Source organism: Ursus americanus, chromosome 1 (genome assembly GCF_024610735.1).
Source record: "Ursus americanus isolate L20-20 chromosome 1, mUrsAme1.1.p, whole genome shotgun sequence".
In the NCBI taxonomy this organism is placed as follows: Eukaryota; Metazoa; Chordata; class Mammalia; order Carnivora; family Ursidae; genus Ursus; species Ursus americanus.
This window is the reverse complement of record NC_142127.1, coordinates 7,960,051-7,977,918: the sequence shown is the minus strand read 5'-3', so window position 1 is coordinate 7,977,918 and position 17,868 is coordinate 7,960,051.

Below are 17,868 nucleotides of genomic sequence, written 5' to 3'. Positions count from 1 at the left end.
CCTTGTGCACGTCTTCCATGGGCTAATGCCAGGGAAGCTGTCCCAGCCACCCTTCCTCTGGCATTGACCTTGGGGATTGGTGACTTCTTTACTCTTATTCATGTTTCTTTTTGTGATATATAAAAGAAGGACTGATCCTCTACAGTCACAAAGATCAAAGGTCATATTCCAGCTGTGACATTAACTGATCTTGGGCAAGACACACCAACCTCTCTCAGCCTCAATTTATTCCTCTGTAATGTGGGATAATAATGTCCAATATCCAGGGCTGTGGTGAGGAATGCTCCTGGCAGAGTATCTTGTACATAGTAGATTCTCTTCCTCCATAAATATCAAATATCTCATTGATCTCTGAACTAAAGCATTCTTATTTCTTTCCAATATTTCAAGTAGGGTGGGGCAAGGAGTAGCCCCTGAGAGGGATGCAATTCAATTAATGTTAGCTCGTAGTATGTGTCAGGCATTGTGCCAGGAGCTTTAGGCACTCTAAACTAACTTTGATTCATGTACTTATTCTGAATGCAGGTGCACAGTATTACAAATGAGGGAACTGGATCCACAGAGGTTGGATACCTTGCCTATGATCATGTGGATAGAAAGGTTCAAATCTGGGATCTTATCGAAGCTGTCTTTTTCATTATGCCAAACTTTTTACTAAGTACCAGGCATTTTGCTGGACACTGGGGAATTGTAGAGTTGAATAATAGTGTTGTTCCCTGAGTAACTCATTGATTAATGGGAGGAGGGGGACAGATATTTGTAGGGCCCTTAGAAAACAGCATGGAAGTGCAGAGAGAGGTGAGCTTAGGATGCTATCACAGCCAAGTGAAGAGGTGCCACCAAGGGCTGGGGGACCCTCTGTTGGCCTTTGGTTTTCTTGGAGTCCATCATCTGCTGGGGATTAGGTGCTAATTATTGTATAGAACCTCAAAGCCAGTTCTATGGAAATCCTTCAGTGGCAGAAACATTGGCCACATCTACAAAGACTTCCTCTCTGTGTCCTCCTGGACTGTGGTAAAGTCGTACTGGGAGTCACTTTGGAAGATTGGTGCCTCATTGAAAAAGACCTGTCTCTGCATGGGTTCCATCCATTTGTTTGATCTCCATGATGAGTTTTCTTTTTAATGAGCAAAGGAGCCCATTTCCTTGCCACCTGTCAGTGTTTAGCTCGCCACTGGGGCTTATTACTGCTGCCATCTGCTGCAAAGGAGAAGTTTGCATGCTTTGAGTAGGGGCTCACAGAAGTCATTAGAGGACAGGAGGCTGAGCTGAGAATCCGGTGGAAGTATTTACTATCAGTACAATAACAACCCTGTTTTCCTTCTTGCCTCCTTCCCTGATATACAGCAAGGTCACCACTCTCCATCTCCCCCACCCCCCATCCAGCCCCTTACAGCCATCAAGCCATATTCTCCATCCTCTTCTTCATGCCACCCTTACTGGGCATGAATCCTGTCTCATTTCATCACTCAGTGTCATAGCTGAGCAGATTTAGCCACTATTTAGGAATGATCGAGCAGCTTGACAACACATTGTCAACTTTTATCTCATGTATTGACTACGTAGTAAGTGGGGCAATTTGATGTTTAAGGAGATAACAGATCCTCTGAATTTTCTGCCGTGAAAAATGAGTGGCTGTGGAATTGAGGAAGACACAGTTCCTGCCTCAAGGAGTTCACAAGTGGTTGTGCTACATGTGTTTATGCATGTGTGTGTGGTGGAGGGCACAATTACAAGTGAGATGGGATGGATCCAATGCTAGGCAAGAGTGTAGGGTACTGCAGTAGCCCAGAGGAGAGACATAGATGCCTTGCTATAAGGTTGGGGCTGGGGGGAAGTTTTGGGAGGGGTGGGAGGCATGAGATTTGCATTTGTGGCATGAGGCATGAGATTGCAGTGTGGACGACTAGTTAGGACAGTTCCAGTGTAGAAAGCTAGTGTAGGGGAGGGATGGATTAGGATGTTGGTGGTGATAGAAAAAAGTATGATTCAAGGACTATAAGGAGATTAAAACCAACAGGCTTGGTGAGGCATTTAATATGATGGGCGAGGGAGAGGCAGATGTCAGGATGACACCGATGATTCTGGCTTGAGCAACAGAATGGTTAGTAGTGTTATTTACTGAGATAATGATTCTTGGAAGAGATTAGAATGGGGGGCTGGAGGGGAAGAGCAAAATTTGGTTTTAGGTCCTTTGAGTGTGAGATGCTTTGGGAATGCTCAAAGGGTGGTGTTAACTAAGAAGTTTTACATAAAGACCTGGAACTGAGAAGAGGGTTCTGGACTGGTTCTATAAATGTGTAAGTCATCTTTGTTGTGGTGTAACTGAAGCTAAGGGCACAGAAGACAGTGTTACTTAGGAAGAGAAGGAATGCTTGGAGTTAGATTTGGACGGATCCTGCTCCTTATGGACAGGACAAGGGGGACAAACCTACAAAGAAGATGGAGCTGATATGGCTAGAAAGGAAGAAATAGAGCCAGCATGTTGTCAGGTCACGAAAGCCCAAGGACAAGGATTTCAGAGAAGTGGAAGGGGCAACAGTGTCTAATTTTATGGAAAGGCCAATGAAGATGAGGCCTAGAAAGTGTCCACTGAACATGGCTGCGTGGACTTCAGTGGGATATTAGCAAGTGCTATTTCAGTGGAATGGTGCATCAGATCCAGATCAGAGTGAGTTGTAGGGTGTGTGGGAAGTGGAGAAATGGCAACAATGAGTGAAGACAACCCTTCCTTCAAGTTTGACAGTAAAGGGAGGAGGGAGATGGGCAGCAGGACTCTGGTGCTGATGGTGGGCAAATGCTTAAGAACAGAGAAGGACCAATCAGAAAGAGGTTGTGAATACGAGATGGAAAAGGATAAATAATAGTAAAAGATTCAGAAGGTGGTAGGTTGCAGTAGGATGCAAAGACCAAATGGGGGGATAGTTGTGTCAACTCCTCTCCTGTTGTCAGAGTGAAGGAGGATGGGATGGGTGCCCTTGCAGGCATGTCTGTGTGTCTGGTTGTGGGGGTTTCCTATCTGATAGCATCTGTTTTCTCTGTAAAGTAGGAGGCAAGATTGTCTGATGAGGAAGAAGAATGTCATTGTATAGCAGGGGCAGAAGCTTGGGAAGTGTAGATAAACTTTGTAAAAAATTACTATGCAAAGTGACAGGAGATGATGTGGTAGGTTTGTTTGGCAGAGTTGTGGGCTCATTTGAGGTTGAGGGTGGAGAATGTGTAGTGGATCTGAGAGGGCCTGGTTGGCTTTTCCTGCTTGGACAGTGTCTTGGAAATGGCACCCAGCTGGGTTTTCCCAGGCTTGTGTTTTATCTGTGTGGCGCAAACAAAAGGCAGCAGATGGGCTTATTTGGGGTGGAAGTGAAGATGTTATTAAAATCATGGGTCATGGAGACCAAATTAGAATCAGTAAGTAAAGAGAGATAGGGCTGATGACCTGGGAGAAATGAGAGGTCAAGAGCTGTCACAGAGCAGTTGAATAAGCAAGGTAGAATAACCTGGAAAGGCTTGCCTTAGTGACTCTAAGAGTAGAACATTTACAGGTAATGGAAGTTCAGAAGTGAAAGGTGGAGGGAGAATACCACTGGCGATGAATAGGTCAGGAGACTAAATAAGAGGTCATCTATCTATTGGGTCATCCATGTGGGTGCTGCCATCACCCAAGATGATGGCAAAGCCCGGGGTGAAAAACCAAAATAACATAGATCAACCTTCATTGAATGAATGCAAATGACAGGCAGATTGGCAGATCAGAGCAGCTCAAAGGAAGAGGAGGATTAGATGCTATGGTATTTCACCCAGAAAAGCTTATAACAAATTGCTCTCAACCTTCTTTCAGAGGGCATCAGTAAATCATTATAGCTATCCTTAACGCTATCCTTCCACACATTTGTTTAACATCTATTGACTGTTGAATATTTAGCATTATTGAGCATTCTTTATATGCCGGGCACATGACTAGAAATTGGTATGAGAAGTAAATGAGACACATTTCCCAGGGACTACTTATTTAGTAGAAGACATAGATACAAAGACAAGGACCTACAGTGCATTGCATTGTGCTATTTCTGAAGTAGAGGAACAATTTTCATGACGGCGCAGAGAAGTGAGTAATTGCTTCTTACTGGAGAAGGTGAATAAAGTGTCCCCGAAGAGATGCTTATTTGGACTGGAAGTTGGAAAGTGAGTAATTTTACCATATGGTGAAGGGTGGTGGCGGAAATTAGACTTTCGGCAGAAGAATGAGCAGGAGGAAAGGCTCAGAGGTGTGAGAGTATATTGGGAATATAATGTCTCTCATCAGCATCATGTCCATTTTGCCCGCTGGGTGATAGTTTGCTGCTCTGAGAGTGAACTTCTCAGGAGATAAAGTAAAAATAAAAAAGGTGATCTTAGGTGCTGGGTCCAGAGAGATGGTAAGACTGGGCAGTGCTGCCTCAAAGGGTGAAAGATGAAAGAGGAACATATAGTGTCATAACTCATACAGGATGATGGTGATGTGGTTACAGAAGAGGATGCCATATGCAACTCTACACCCAGGGATCCAAGAGGGCTGTTTTTCATCCACTGGGGAATAAACTTTGTGGTTACCCTGGAAGATGGCATAGGCTTAGCTCATAATTATACAAGGATACTCCAATATTTGATGACAACTTTACCTCCGAGGGCTTAAAAAAAACTATTTGCAGCAAAGGCCACACATGAAGCCTTAATTGTCCTTGACTACCATTGAATTTGACATCAAATAGAATGTCTGGCACACTCTGCTTGCCATGCATGTTATTTTTGTGACCCTTTGTTCCCGACAACTCTATTCTGTTGAAGCCATTGTGATTAATCTTAACCTTAATCAGAAGGAAGGTCAAGTAAATTTCACTGTTAGTATTGATCCGACTGAGTTCTGGTGCTAGACTGTAAAGTTTTTAAGTGCACAAATCATGTGTTATTCATCTCTTTACTTCTAGTACTGAGCACTGTGCTAACATTGGGTTTGGTAGGGCAATCACATGACTCACGTACTGCCATGTGCATTCTGTGCCCACAGCAGGCATCACCAATCAATCATCGCACATTTCCTATGGAGTCAGGATGGCCTCAGAGTTCTCAGCAGAGTGATCTGGACAGTCACAACCAATTGATAGAGTTGATCCATGAGATCAAATCAACTGCCAACTGTATGGACTTCATAGGACTGTCATACATAGTACCACAAATTGGGTGGCTTAAAACAGCAGAAATGCATTCTCTCAGAGTTGTGGAGGCAAGAAGTCCAAGATTAAGGTATCAACTGGGGTGGTTCCTTCTGGAGGCTCTAAGTGAGCACCCATTCCGTGTCCCTCTCCTAGTTCCCGGTGGCTGCTGGCAATCCATGGCTTTCCTTGGTTTCTAGCTGTATAGTTCCAGTCTCTGCATCCATCTTCACATCGCCTACTCACCTCTGTGTTGCTGGGGTGTTAAGTCTCCCTCCCTTTTCTCTTGTAAGAACACTAGTCATTGGATTTAGGGCGCACCTTAAACCCAGGATGATCTCATCTGAGAGTCTTAATTCTATCTGCAAAAACTATTTCCAAAAAGATCAAATTCACAGGGACTGAAGATTAGGACCTGGATCTATCATTTGGGGCCACCGTTCAACCCACTGCACCATCCCTGTAACTGGCGTTAGTTCACGCCCAGGCACCTGGGTAAGAGGCACCTGCTTGTCTTTCCTGTCCCTGAGAATCTGAACCCTCCGGCAAGACTTTCCCAGTGTTCAGTCTCTATTGTCCTGGGGTCTACCTTATGTCTTATTAGTCTTATTTCTTACCATAGGCCAAAGACCCAACCCTGAACCATGTGCTCAAAGTCCTGTGTCGTGCCACTATGCTGCCTTAGTGCTGACTGCTGGCTGTTGAAGGATTTCCACTGTGATACTTCCTGTGGACTGTCATTACCTCTCTCCAAATGCATGCAGGCTTACAGGCACTCTGTTGGAGTCTCCAGCAGCTTATTTCCACACATCAGAGGCTCCCTCCAGACTCCTTTTCCTCTCACCATCCAGAACCTGCTTGCTGGGTCCTGGGATTATATTTCTCATCCTGGATCTAGGTACCTGGCATTTGCCTCTCTGACCAATCACTTCTTACTCATGCTTCTTTCAGATAGCTTGGTTTTTTATTCCGGCCATGACATTTGCAGCCTTACAAGTCAGATCTGACTTAAACCCATGCCCAGCCCTGGATCTTAGAATTTTTCTGACCGGTCTATTATCTTGGATAAACGTCTGTGTATAGGCCTTTACTTGTGAGAAAAAACTCCTCCCATACCTGCTGTATCTTCTGTGCATGGCTGATCCTATTTCTGTTGCAAGAGAGGACTAGAAGGAAGATTATAATTGCATATTTTGTAAGGATGCCCCAAGGACAGTGACCTATCCACCGGAGGGGTCTCCTTAATGTGGACTCAGAGGAGAAATTTCTCTCAGATCACATTACTGGATAAAGCTGGGATTCACTCGTGAAAGTGTTTTTTTTTTTTTTAATTTATTTGTTATTATTACTGACATCGGGAAGCTGCTTTTGCAGCTTTTTGCTGTGCTTTGGCTGCTAGGAAGTTTTTCACTGTACTTTGGCTACTAGGAAGCTCAGAGCTAAATTCATACTTTTTCTCTAGGGCATAGTTTTCTGTTTCCGTGCAGTAACTCGTTCTTTGGCTGTATTACTTTAATTTTTCTAATTTATACATTTGGAATTGCAGCCCAGTTCAAATTAGCTGTTCCTCCTCACCTCTGGTGGGGGACCCCAAGCTGCTACTTTGAATAATGTTATCCACTGCTGTGGACTGAATAATGTTCCTCCCAAATTCCTGGTAAAGCCCTAACCCCACCCAGTGTGACGGCGTTTGGACATGGGGACTTTGAGAGGCAATTTGGTGCAGATGAGGTCATGATGGCTTCATGATGGGATTATTGCTCTTATAAGAACAGACACTGAAGATCTTGTTTCCTCTCTGTCTCTCTACCTACATGCACCAAGGACAAGCCATGTGGGACACAGTGAGAAGGTGAATGTCTGCAGCCCAAGGAGAGAGTTCTTACCAGGCACTCACCACACTGATGCCTTGATCTTGGACTTCTGGTCTCCAGAACTGTAAGAGAACAAATTCCTATTGCTTAAGCCACCCAGTCTATGGTATTCTGTTATGGCAGACTGAGCTAAGACACCCAACCCCAGCCTCGACTAATGATTGGATAATGGCAGCCATCTGTGATAAGCTGCACATAAAACCAGCTCTTCCTGGGAATTTGGGGTTGGACTGAGGGAGAGTGAATATCTCTCCAGGTGGTTTGAGCCCTAAGAAGTAGGCTTTGAAGTTGCAGGTCACTTTATAGGTGGGCATCAGGAAAGCCAGTCTTCTGAGAAGAAGTGCACCAAAATAAATATTGCTGAAGGGCAGGCAGCTGATACTTCCTGGGACCCAGAAAGAGTCTTGTTGTTGGTACTGTCCTTCCTGGGACCTGATACCTTTCTCACTTTTGCGTTCTACAGATTAAATCTTAAGCTTTTTTTTTTTTAATTCTTATAAAGCTGGCTTGAAATCATTTCTGTTACTTGAAAACAAACAAAAATTTCAAGTAAGCCCTTTGCTCCAATGCTTCTCCTTTTTAATACTGATGTTTTGTTCCTGCACGATCTTTTGTAAGGTGCCTCAGAATCCTTTGCGGGAATGAGTAGATTATGAATAACTGAAAAGAATTTAGATATTTTCTTCTGAAGCTGTGTGGAGGAGCTGCTGAGACAGGTCACGAAGTCTCTTGGATGTCACCGATAACGAGACAGGGCCTGGGGGAAGTCCAGACCATGGAGAGGTAGGTGGTTGACCTGGGCCTCCTTCAGCTGGAGGAGTCTGTCTTTTGCCCCAAAGGAAAATTATGTTGGCCTGACATGACTTGTTTTCAAAGACATTGTTAACTTTTCCCCTAGTTTGCTCTTGCTTTGCCAGGAGCTGCAGATGGGTGAGTTATTTGTGCTTATTTCTCAGAACACACCATGAATAGTCTCAATTATGGCTCCAAACAATTGCGATTTCTGTTATTGAGGATTTATAGAAGCGCTTACATTTCTAAACATCCTTTTATGACTCTCTATTTCTATGGTAACCTAGATAGGCTGCTCAGTACACATGGGCACTTCTTTGGGAAAACCTGATAGAAGAAAATCTGAATTTACAGAAGAGATAAATAAGAGGTTGGCTATTCACGTAGTTTTATAGAGGATTCACAGATAGCAGCCTCCTCTAGTGCATTCGGTACATTCCCTATTCTCTTTACAGATCATGAACAATGTCTTACACATAATAGGCTCTGAATGAAAATTTTGTTGATTGATTGATGAGCCACTTGGGAAGGAGAGAAATGTGAAGCTGGGGTTATAGTTTGCTGCTGCCAATTGGAGATAAATCAGAAAGGAACAGAAAGCATCCTGAGCAGATAGCCGGAGTCAGTGGGGAAATGGGACTCAATTTTTAAAAGTGTGATTCACATACAGTTTTTCGGAAGCTACTTTCCGCATAAACCAAGATATATATGAATTTTTCACATCAGTGTGCCTGAAGGCCCAAGAGATTGGACCTCGCCCAGGATCACAGCACTAAGCAATCAGAGGAGAAGGCAGGCACCCATTGTGCCTCAGTGCCCTGACCCAGTGTTTTTACAGAGAGGAGCTGCTTTTCATTTTTTAATGCTCAGGTCACCCTGAGAAGGGTTGCTTTTTGCAAACCTGAGACCTTGACTAGCACAGGGAGCAGGGGCTGCTTTGACTATCTTTTTGTCGAGGGCCTGCATTTGTAAGGACTCTTGGTTGCAAACAGCAGAGCAAAGAGCCCTTGTCTATTGGAGTTGGTTTGAACAAGAAAGGGGAATTTATTATAAGGAAACAGAGTTGCTCTCCAGACTCCAAGGTCAGGAATACAGCTGGGCCTCGGACAGGGTTGACCTAGGAGGTGGAAAGGTGTGAGGAATTCAGGCAGCTCTTGTCTGCATGCTTATTCTGTCCTTTTCTGTCGAGGTCTGGTTTCATCTGTCTCTGCATGGGGGCGCACTGTGGAGAAGGAGGTCATCGACAGCCCACACACGACCTGCACAGTGTTGACTCCGACCTTTTGGGCAAACCTTCTCAAGTGCGCCCTATGGCAACTGAGGAGCTCGGAGAAATAAACTTGAATCAAGAGCTACCAGTAGATAATTTCGATTCTACAGAAATTCACCGAACACCCCTTGTGTGTGTGTCCCCGTGATAGGTGCTAAGAGCTAAAATAAGTAAGAACATGCCCTAGCCTTGTCAGTTCATTATCTAGCTGGGGAGATGTCAGATACGTAAGGAGATATAGCATGGAAATTGCTGGGATGGAGCCAGTCACAGATTTTGGGGGGATTCAAAGGAGGGGCGTGTGGCATTTCTGTGGGCAGTTATTCATTCGACAAACATTCTTGGGCCAGAAACTGCTCCAGGGCCTGGGAGTGCAGCAGTGTACCTGGTAGACAAAGCTTCTGTCCTCAGGCGAGGAATGGGTCACAGATTCAAGCAAATACATCACCAGCACAGCTTTGAGGTTGATACAGCGTGAGGGCGGGAGGAAGGAAAGACCATTGGAAATGAGTAGGCCACGGAAGTGAGAAAAAGACCATTGTGTGGGCATGCATGTGGGAGCTGACATAAGCCAGGATGGTGGCAAAGCCTGAGGTAGAAAAAATAACATGCGCCAGCCTTTAGCGAACGATGAAGAATCAAGATTGATGATGCTAAACAAGGTAACTTCAAAGAGTGATAGGGGCTCGGAAGGGGGCACCTGGGCGGCTCAGTCAGTTAAGCGTCTGTGTTGGCTCAAGTCATGATCTCAGGGTCCTGGAATCGAGTCCTGTGTCGGGCTCCCTGCTCAACACGGGAATCTGCTTCTCCCTTTGCCCCTCCCTCACCCCCACTCATGTGCTCTATCTCTCTCTCAAATAAATAGAGTCTTTAAAAAAAATAGATAAGGGCTAAGAAGGTAGAAACAGGGGGCATGCTAAGGAGTCTAGGGCAGGGGCTATTTTAGTTGAAGGGTCCCGTAGGCCTCTGTGAGGAGGCGCCATGCCCCGCTGAAGAGATATTTCAGGCGCAGAGAGTGGCAAGTGCAAAGGCCATGAGGAGAAATGAGCTGGATGTGTGTGTGAGAAGTAGCAAAGGGTTAGTGAGGGGTAGGACACTGAGGTCAAAAAGGGGGGCAGGGGCCAGATCACAGCTTTGTGGTCCTTGTGGGCTGTGATGAGCGCTTGGACTTTATTTTAAGCACCACTGGAAGCTAGTGAAGGTTTTTGTTAGGGCTGGCTTTCTTAGTATCAGGAAAAGACCATTGTGACTGCTGGGCGGAAAAGGGGGAGCAAAGGGCATGGGAGGAAGTGGGCAGCACAGTGAGGAGGCTCCTGCCATGCCCAGTGGAGAGGAGAGGTCAGGTCGTGGAGCCTGGGGTTAGTGGTCATGGTAGAAGGGAAGAGAAGTACACGTATCCCCTGCTTTTGGGAAGTTCGTGTTATGCCACTTGGCTTTTACAAAAAACCTATCTTCCTTAATCCCTGTGTTCATTAACTGAAAGAAATCTGAAGAGGGATTTTGCTTTTATGAAAAAAAGGTAGAAAGTGAAAATAGCATTCAGCATTTGTTTTGTAGTGGTTACCATATTGGAGGGTGGACCTCTAGAGAAAGTTAAGGTTATAGACTTACATTTGGGGGTTATCATCATAGAGGAGACATGGGGTTACCTAGGAGCACCTAGGGAGTGCAGATGGAGAAGGTGACTGAAGGACACTCCAAAATTGACAGCCTGGATAGAGAAGGGACAGCTGGCAGGGGAGCCTGGGGAAGAAGGAAAAGACATGGTAGAGAAGAATTTGGAGTGTGGAGAGTCTAAGAAGCTGAGACCAAGTGATTCCAGGATTCTAGAAGGCTCCATGGCTGAGTCCGGACGTATGAGCCGTGAAGAAAGGGGAAAGGGCCTTGGTGAATATCAGGGACAGTTGGAGCAAAGCAGTGGGATTTCTGGTAGGCATGTGAAGGGGACCAGAAGAGTGGATTTTTCTAGAGCGGTTGGGGAGGAACGAGGGTGCTGGAGCTGAGGGTCTTATGCTCATGCCAAGGACTCAGAGCTTCATTGCCTGGGTCAGTGGTTTAGGCCACGTTTACAACCACACCAGGAGAGCTGCGTGCGCGCACGCGCGCGTGCACACACACACACACACACACACACAGAGGCACACTCACACACATACACATACACACACACTTCCCCTGGTCACTCCGGGGTCAGGTATATTGGGCTGTCTCCTAAGGGTAGTCCTGTTTTCCCTCCTACTCAAGAATGAAGAGTGAGAGAGTCATGGTTTCTTAAGATTAACTGTTCGACTTCATAAACAAAAATTGCATTTCTAAATTTTAGTTTCAATTAATAATGAGTCACTCACAACACACCTCGTAGGGGATTGCAACATATTGGTGCATCCCCAGGCAGCAGCTGAGAACTTCTGCCCTGGGCCATGGGGAGCCGCTGGAGCGCTTTCAGCAGGAAAGAGGCAGCTCCACCCCTGCACTGGAGACACACAGCCTGGCAGCACTGTGAAGGGTGAGTCTCTGCCCATTGGTTGCGGACCCCCCATCCTCGCTGCCTTCTCTGTCCCCTAAGTCCCTCTGCATGTTTTCTCTCAGTTTCACCTTCCATAATGAGCGGATCAAAAGCTGTACCCTGCTCAGGGGCTTGGGATCCCTGTGCAGTCTTCTTGGTGGGCAGATTGTTAAACAACACCGAATATGCCAAACACAGGCATCACAGATCACACGCAGAGCCGAGGAAGGGTGTGAGCTGAGTGAGGCATGTGGGCTCTCAGGAGCCCCCTGCTGCACTCACGCATGTCTGCCTAACCAGCCCCAAAGAAGAGACCCCATAGGCAGCCTCCAGTACCCGTGCCCACTTGAGATCTGGACTCTTTGGGTGTTCAGGGCCCGGGGGAGGTGCGGGGGAAGTGCCAGGAGAAAACTGGACATGGTTGTGGTTCGCAGACATGGTCTTCTTGGCATAGGTCCCAGTGGCACTGCTGCTCCCATATCCGTGGGCTGTATGTTGCTCAGGTGAAACCTGAGATTTTGAGGCCAAGGTCCTGGGCTCCATCTCCATGCTTTATTCATTTCTTCACTCAATAATATAGAAACATATTATTGAAGGCTTACTCTATGGCAGGCATTGTTTCTGGTGGTTAAAAAAAAAGAGTCTCTGCTCTTACAAAGCATCTATATAGTCTAACAGAGGAGGCAGATGTTACACAAACAACCCGATATGCAGATTATTTTAAATTGTCAGTACCATAAAAAAAAGTGCTGGATTCTTTTAGAAAGAACTGCAAAGGTATCTATGGCCATTTGGTGGTAGTGACATTTAGGTTGAGGCCACTTACTCCTCCTTGGCCCCAGAGCTCATAACTGGCCCTGCTGCTTTAGGTGACAGCTTATAGGTGGGCCAGGCAAGGAAGGATGAACCAGCGTGGTGGACAGGGGGTCATTGCACCAGGACTCAGAAGACCTGGGTGAGCAGTTAAGTTCTCAAGGTTTCATTTCCAAGCAGTGAAGAAAAGTCTCTAGTAGCATTACCTCTAGAAGATAGGGCAAGGCCTCGCTGATGAATGCACTTTGAATATCATGTAACACTGCACAAAATGAAGATGTTATCACTTATGCAGACCACATTGTTGTGCTAGCTTCATGCCAGGAGCTGGGGCCGATTCAATGGTTTGTAAGACATAGCCCTTATTCACAAAGCCTCATAATCCAGTGAGAGACCCTGAGCCACAGATACAAGGCAAGAGCATGTATGTCACATGTTTTCTCCCAGAACTGGCCACTGACTGCCAAGTGGTGTTCTGAGAACACCAATCAGATTTTGACTCCTGTGGATTTAAACCTTTCTGTGCTCCCTTGGCTCCGTGAAGAAGCTGGTACTCCCGGCAACCACCAGGGATTGCTGTCTCCTGCTGCTCTGCCCTTGGAGCATGCCCATGGCTTCATGCTCCTGATCTGTACACGTTCCTGCCTTTTATACCTGCTTCCCTCCAATGCCTCAGATCTTTCTCCCCGTGGAGCTTTCCTTATTTCCCTGTTACCCACTCCTCGTACTCCGTGTGCTGTTACTTACTCTCTTCTCCGGGCTAACCCACTTCTGTGTACATCTGCCTATTTGCCTGTAGCAGGCACTACTCAGTATTTCTTTCTGTCTGTAAAAAGGGCTCATTAATTGCAAGTAACTGAAATCTGATCAAACCAGATTAAATTTTTAAAAAAGTGATTTTGGTTGTTGTGGTTGTTCTTCTAGGTAGTTACAGAAACTAGGAAATTCAAGGAGTGAAGCCGCCTTCAGGTGCAGCTGGATCCAGGGCCGTGTTATTAGGATGGGGTCCCTTTTCCCCATTGATTGGCTTGAGGTTTTCTCCATTGAGCATTGCTCAGGCAGACTCTGCCTGGCGAACGCGGCTGCTAGCAGCTCCAGGCTGTGCTAAAGAGGAGAGAGCTCTTCTTTCCCAGTAGTTTCAGTGAAAGTTCCGGACTGACTCAGGCACATGCCCATCCCTGAGCCAGCTGTATAGTTGGCATATGGACACTCTGATTGGCCAGGTGTGGGTCACGTGCCACAGAAATTAGAGACCACCAGCTCCAACTGGAACTACGTGGGCTCAGAAGTGTGGTTCTTCAGAGGAAAACAGGCACTATTGTTGGAAGAAGGGATTCTGGGCAAGCAAACACCATAAATGTCCACTTTGGCCTTACCTTCAAACTTCTTAGACAGTATAACCTTTGAGGACCGAAGTCATGTCTTACTGCCCCTCTGTGACTATCTTGGGGAGGGACACAACGGTCAGTAAATATTTTACTAACAAATATGTTCAGGGGAAAAGAGACTGTGTCAAAACTGGGGAAGCCATGCCCAACTGTGTGGATGGAGTCGGTAGGATGTAAGGTGAAATTTAACCAGTGGATAGAAATGGGTGTTTGTAAATCAGGGTCTGGAGCTCAAGAGAGAGGTCATCATTGGCCCTAAAAATCTGAGCATCTTAAAGGAAAAAATGTGAGAGAAAAGGTGTCCTCTCAGAAACAGAATGCAAGGTAAGAAGGGCCTAGGCCGCAATCTTAGGAAAGGCCCTCAGGTGGAGCTGGAAAAGGAAGACAAACCAGTGACCATGGCAGGGCCCAATCAAAGGAACTGAGGCAGAGGCATGAGACTCACAGGAGCAGAGAGGAAAGCTTCCTGGAAGAGGAGGGTTAAAATGGAAGTTGACTCCAATGGTCAAAGGCTTTAGCTCTGAAAAGACCTCCATGTGTACCATTTAAAGGGCCACAGGTGATTGTCAAGAAAGCAGTTTGGGGAGTCAGACGAGGGTAAGAGGCAGACCCCAGGCAGTCAAAGGATAGGAGGAGAGACCTAGAATAGCCTCAGAGCCTTCTGAACATCGGCCACCAGAGTGAGCCCAGCCCTGCAGATCCAAAACACCATTGTTCCTTGATGGTATACCATCAAACGGATAAATTGGGTCTCAATTTATCCACTTCTAAAGTTTGGTTTGAAATACCAGCTGCTCCTAAACTTAATATTAAATTTTCAAGTGGCTTCGGACTCGGAGCGAAGGGTGGGGAAATAAGATTTTTTTCCTGACACACTTCTCCTTTTGAAGGTAATGAGTGAGGATGGAAATTCGCATTTGAAATCAATATTTTTAGAAGACTTAATGGCAGCATGACAATTGCACATTTGTGGCTCTCAAAAGGGCAGATCTGTGCAAATCAGAGAAGATAGAGCAAAAATCGGTAATTTCGTGTCTTGCTCGAGAAGGAGCACTCGCAGAGAATTTTAAAGAGGGCTCAGTTGCTAGGAGGGGCCCCTCTAGTGTTAGTTCTTCTTCCAAGACTCTTCGTAACAGATTCAAGGTACAGCTGTTGAAAAGAGGGTTCATTAATTAAAAAGCTGCAGTGATTTCCTTTTGTCTATAGAAATTAATTCTTATTTTTACATTTTCAGGCCAACTTGCATTTCATATTCTTTTTGCTACAAAAATCCATTGTCCTTTAGACATTACTGGCTCTCATTGGTGGCCTTTCCCGCACTTACTCACTTCACAGATGTTAATGGGTACCTGTTATGTGCCAGGCCTTGTTTTAGGCACAGGGGATTAAATCACACCCTTGTCTTCTGTTTGTTGTCTGTATGCCATGATGGAAGAGCACGATGCAGCAGCAAGACCACAGCTCAGACAGCTAGGTTAGAATCTAGGCCCAGTCATGTGTCAACCATGTGATTCTGGGGAAATCTTTTGTCCTCCCCAAGCATGAGTTTTCTCTCAGAACACCAATGGGAGAACACCAACTTTGGTGCAGGGATGAATGAGAAAATGTATGTAATGGGCTTGACATATAGTTTGTCCCAGTTTACCGTGGGCTTTGTTATTATTATTAAAATCTTCTCTGCCTAGAATGTCCTTCTGCATTGGGCTTGCCAGTTGGCCTGGAAACAGAACCACTAAACTTAACATTGTCCCTGTAAGAACGCATTCTCAAATTGTCTTCTCTGGCAAGTGAGGAGCTCTGGATTTATTAATCCAGGGGAGGTAAGACTCTGGGGAAAGTGAGATGGATGGTGTGATTGGAGCCAGGGTTCCAGTTAGGTACCATAGGAATGATCACATGACATATGAGGTGGAAGGATAGAATGGCATAGATGTGAGTTATCTAGAAGCAAGGAAGGGAGAGCTTTTGAATCTGGGAGAGAAGTGGGTCCATGATTAGAAATGGGGAAGCCAAGAGGGAAGAGCTGGTTCTAGGGGGGAAGAGGTGGAGTTCGATTTTATCCAAGAGTTCTAGAATGTTCTCATAGTTCCTTGGAATCATCAAGGTAGGGGGTGGCAAGGGAGGTTATTTCAATCCTTCCTAGCTCATGATCCAATCAAACTGAGTACTTAGCACTAGAAACTTAAAATTTAGAACCTACTGATCTGGGTGAAGTGGCTGAAGAAGGGTGTAAGGCATGGATTGCTTAGTGCCCTGATCAACCCTCTTGGGCAGGAGGCAGAATCTTCTCATGGCCATCCATCCAGGATGGATCTCACAGCATGGGTGGGATGGCCATGTTACATGGAAAACCACAGCTTGGCTATTATCTGGGTCCTAGCACTGCTTGACCATGAAAAGAGGGAGGCCTAGGTGTTGAGACTGTGAACCAGCAGTGCTCTCACCTCCCAGCTGGGCTCTATCTCTGCCAAGAGCTAGCTTGCTTGTCTCCTTCCTCCCTTGTTTGCCGCATGGGGACTGGGACTTACTTCTCACTGATGTATTTACTCAGAGTCTCTGTTCTTACCAGCAGGGGCTGACCTTCTGTTGCTCATGTACTTCCTCTTGCAGTGTGAGACACATTTCAATAATACCTGGCACCATAACAGGGGCGTGGTCAGCAAGTGTCGAGAGTGTGGGGTCTACCCTCTTGTCAACACTCCTGATGCCCATATATATTTGAATGCCATCTTCTCTAGTCTTCCTTTCACCAAGCAAGGTGATCACAAAGGGACTTTAAGACAGTGTCTATATGGTAAAATGGACAGAAGTGCTGCTGTTGTAATAGGGAAAATATTCAGCAGGCAGCTGAGAATGTGGACCTGGAGTGTGGGATCGAGTCCAGCTCTGGAAGTTGTCATTCTAGCTGAAGTTGGGAGAGAATGAGCTCTTGGGGGAGCATGTAAATGGTAGAGGAGGAAAAGGAGGCAGCAGAACTGAGAAGGGAGGGAAGAAGAGAGGCAGGATCCATAAGGAACACTTACCCTAAACCTGACCCTGCTCTAGACTGCTATGGAACCAGGGAAGAGAGGGTTCTATGGATGTGAAAGTCAAGGTTGACGAAAGCCATTGGAACTTGGGCAGTTGTGACCAAGGAGAAGGACTCAAAGGTAGTTGGCCGGAGGTTGAGTTGAAAGCTGGGGATGAGGAAGCAGAGGTGGCAAGAGTGGCAAAATGGCATCTTGCCATGCAACCTGAGAATCAGGTGTTCACACGGAGCAGGGAAGGACCAAGAAGCAGAGCTGCATTCCTAGAACCCACAGCAGGAGTTGCCATACGTCTGGACTTCTCGGTTGTGAAAAAACACATAAGTCCTTTTGAGTCGGGGTTTTCTGTTTCCTGCCGCCAGACACATCCTCACTGGTTCCCGATCTACCAGAATGTCAACTCTAAGAAGGCAGGAATCCCACCGTCTTGTTCTTTCTTGGATACCTAGGGCCTCGAATAGTGGCTGGCATGTATGGATAAGTATCTGTTGGATGAAATACCTTTAACAAGGGAGCTCTAATATTATTAGTAAAGAGTGATAGAATTGGTTAGATAAGAAAGCAGGTTCATGTCTCCGGGAGCTTCTCCAAAATCAGTTTCCCTGTAAAAGACTCAGGATGTGTGGGTAAAGGGTCTGGCGCCAGCTGATTGGAAACCAACGTTTTGTACAAATACCACCCAGTGCCATTACAGGGTCATTTTTCTTGAACCAAAGGCCCAGAACAATGGTTCTTAATCAGGGGTGTATATAAAAATCACTTGGGAGTTTTTTTCTAAACCACACATGACTACTTGACCTGCTTAACTACAAAAACACATTTTTGAGACAACTGAGGAAATTTGATTATGAGTTAGTTCTGCCTCACCCAATAGAAATATAACATAAACCATGTAAATAATTTTAAGTTTTCTAGTAGCCACATTTAAAAAAAGAAACAGGTGAAATTAAATTGAATGTATTTTTTTTACTTCAGTATAAACAAATGTTGTCATTTCAATATGTAATCTG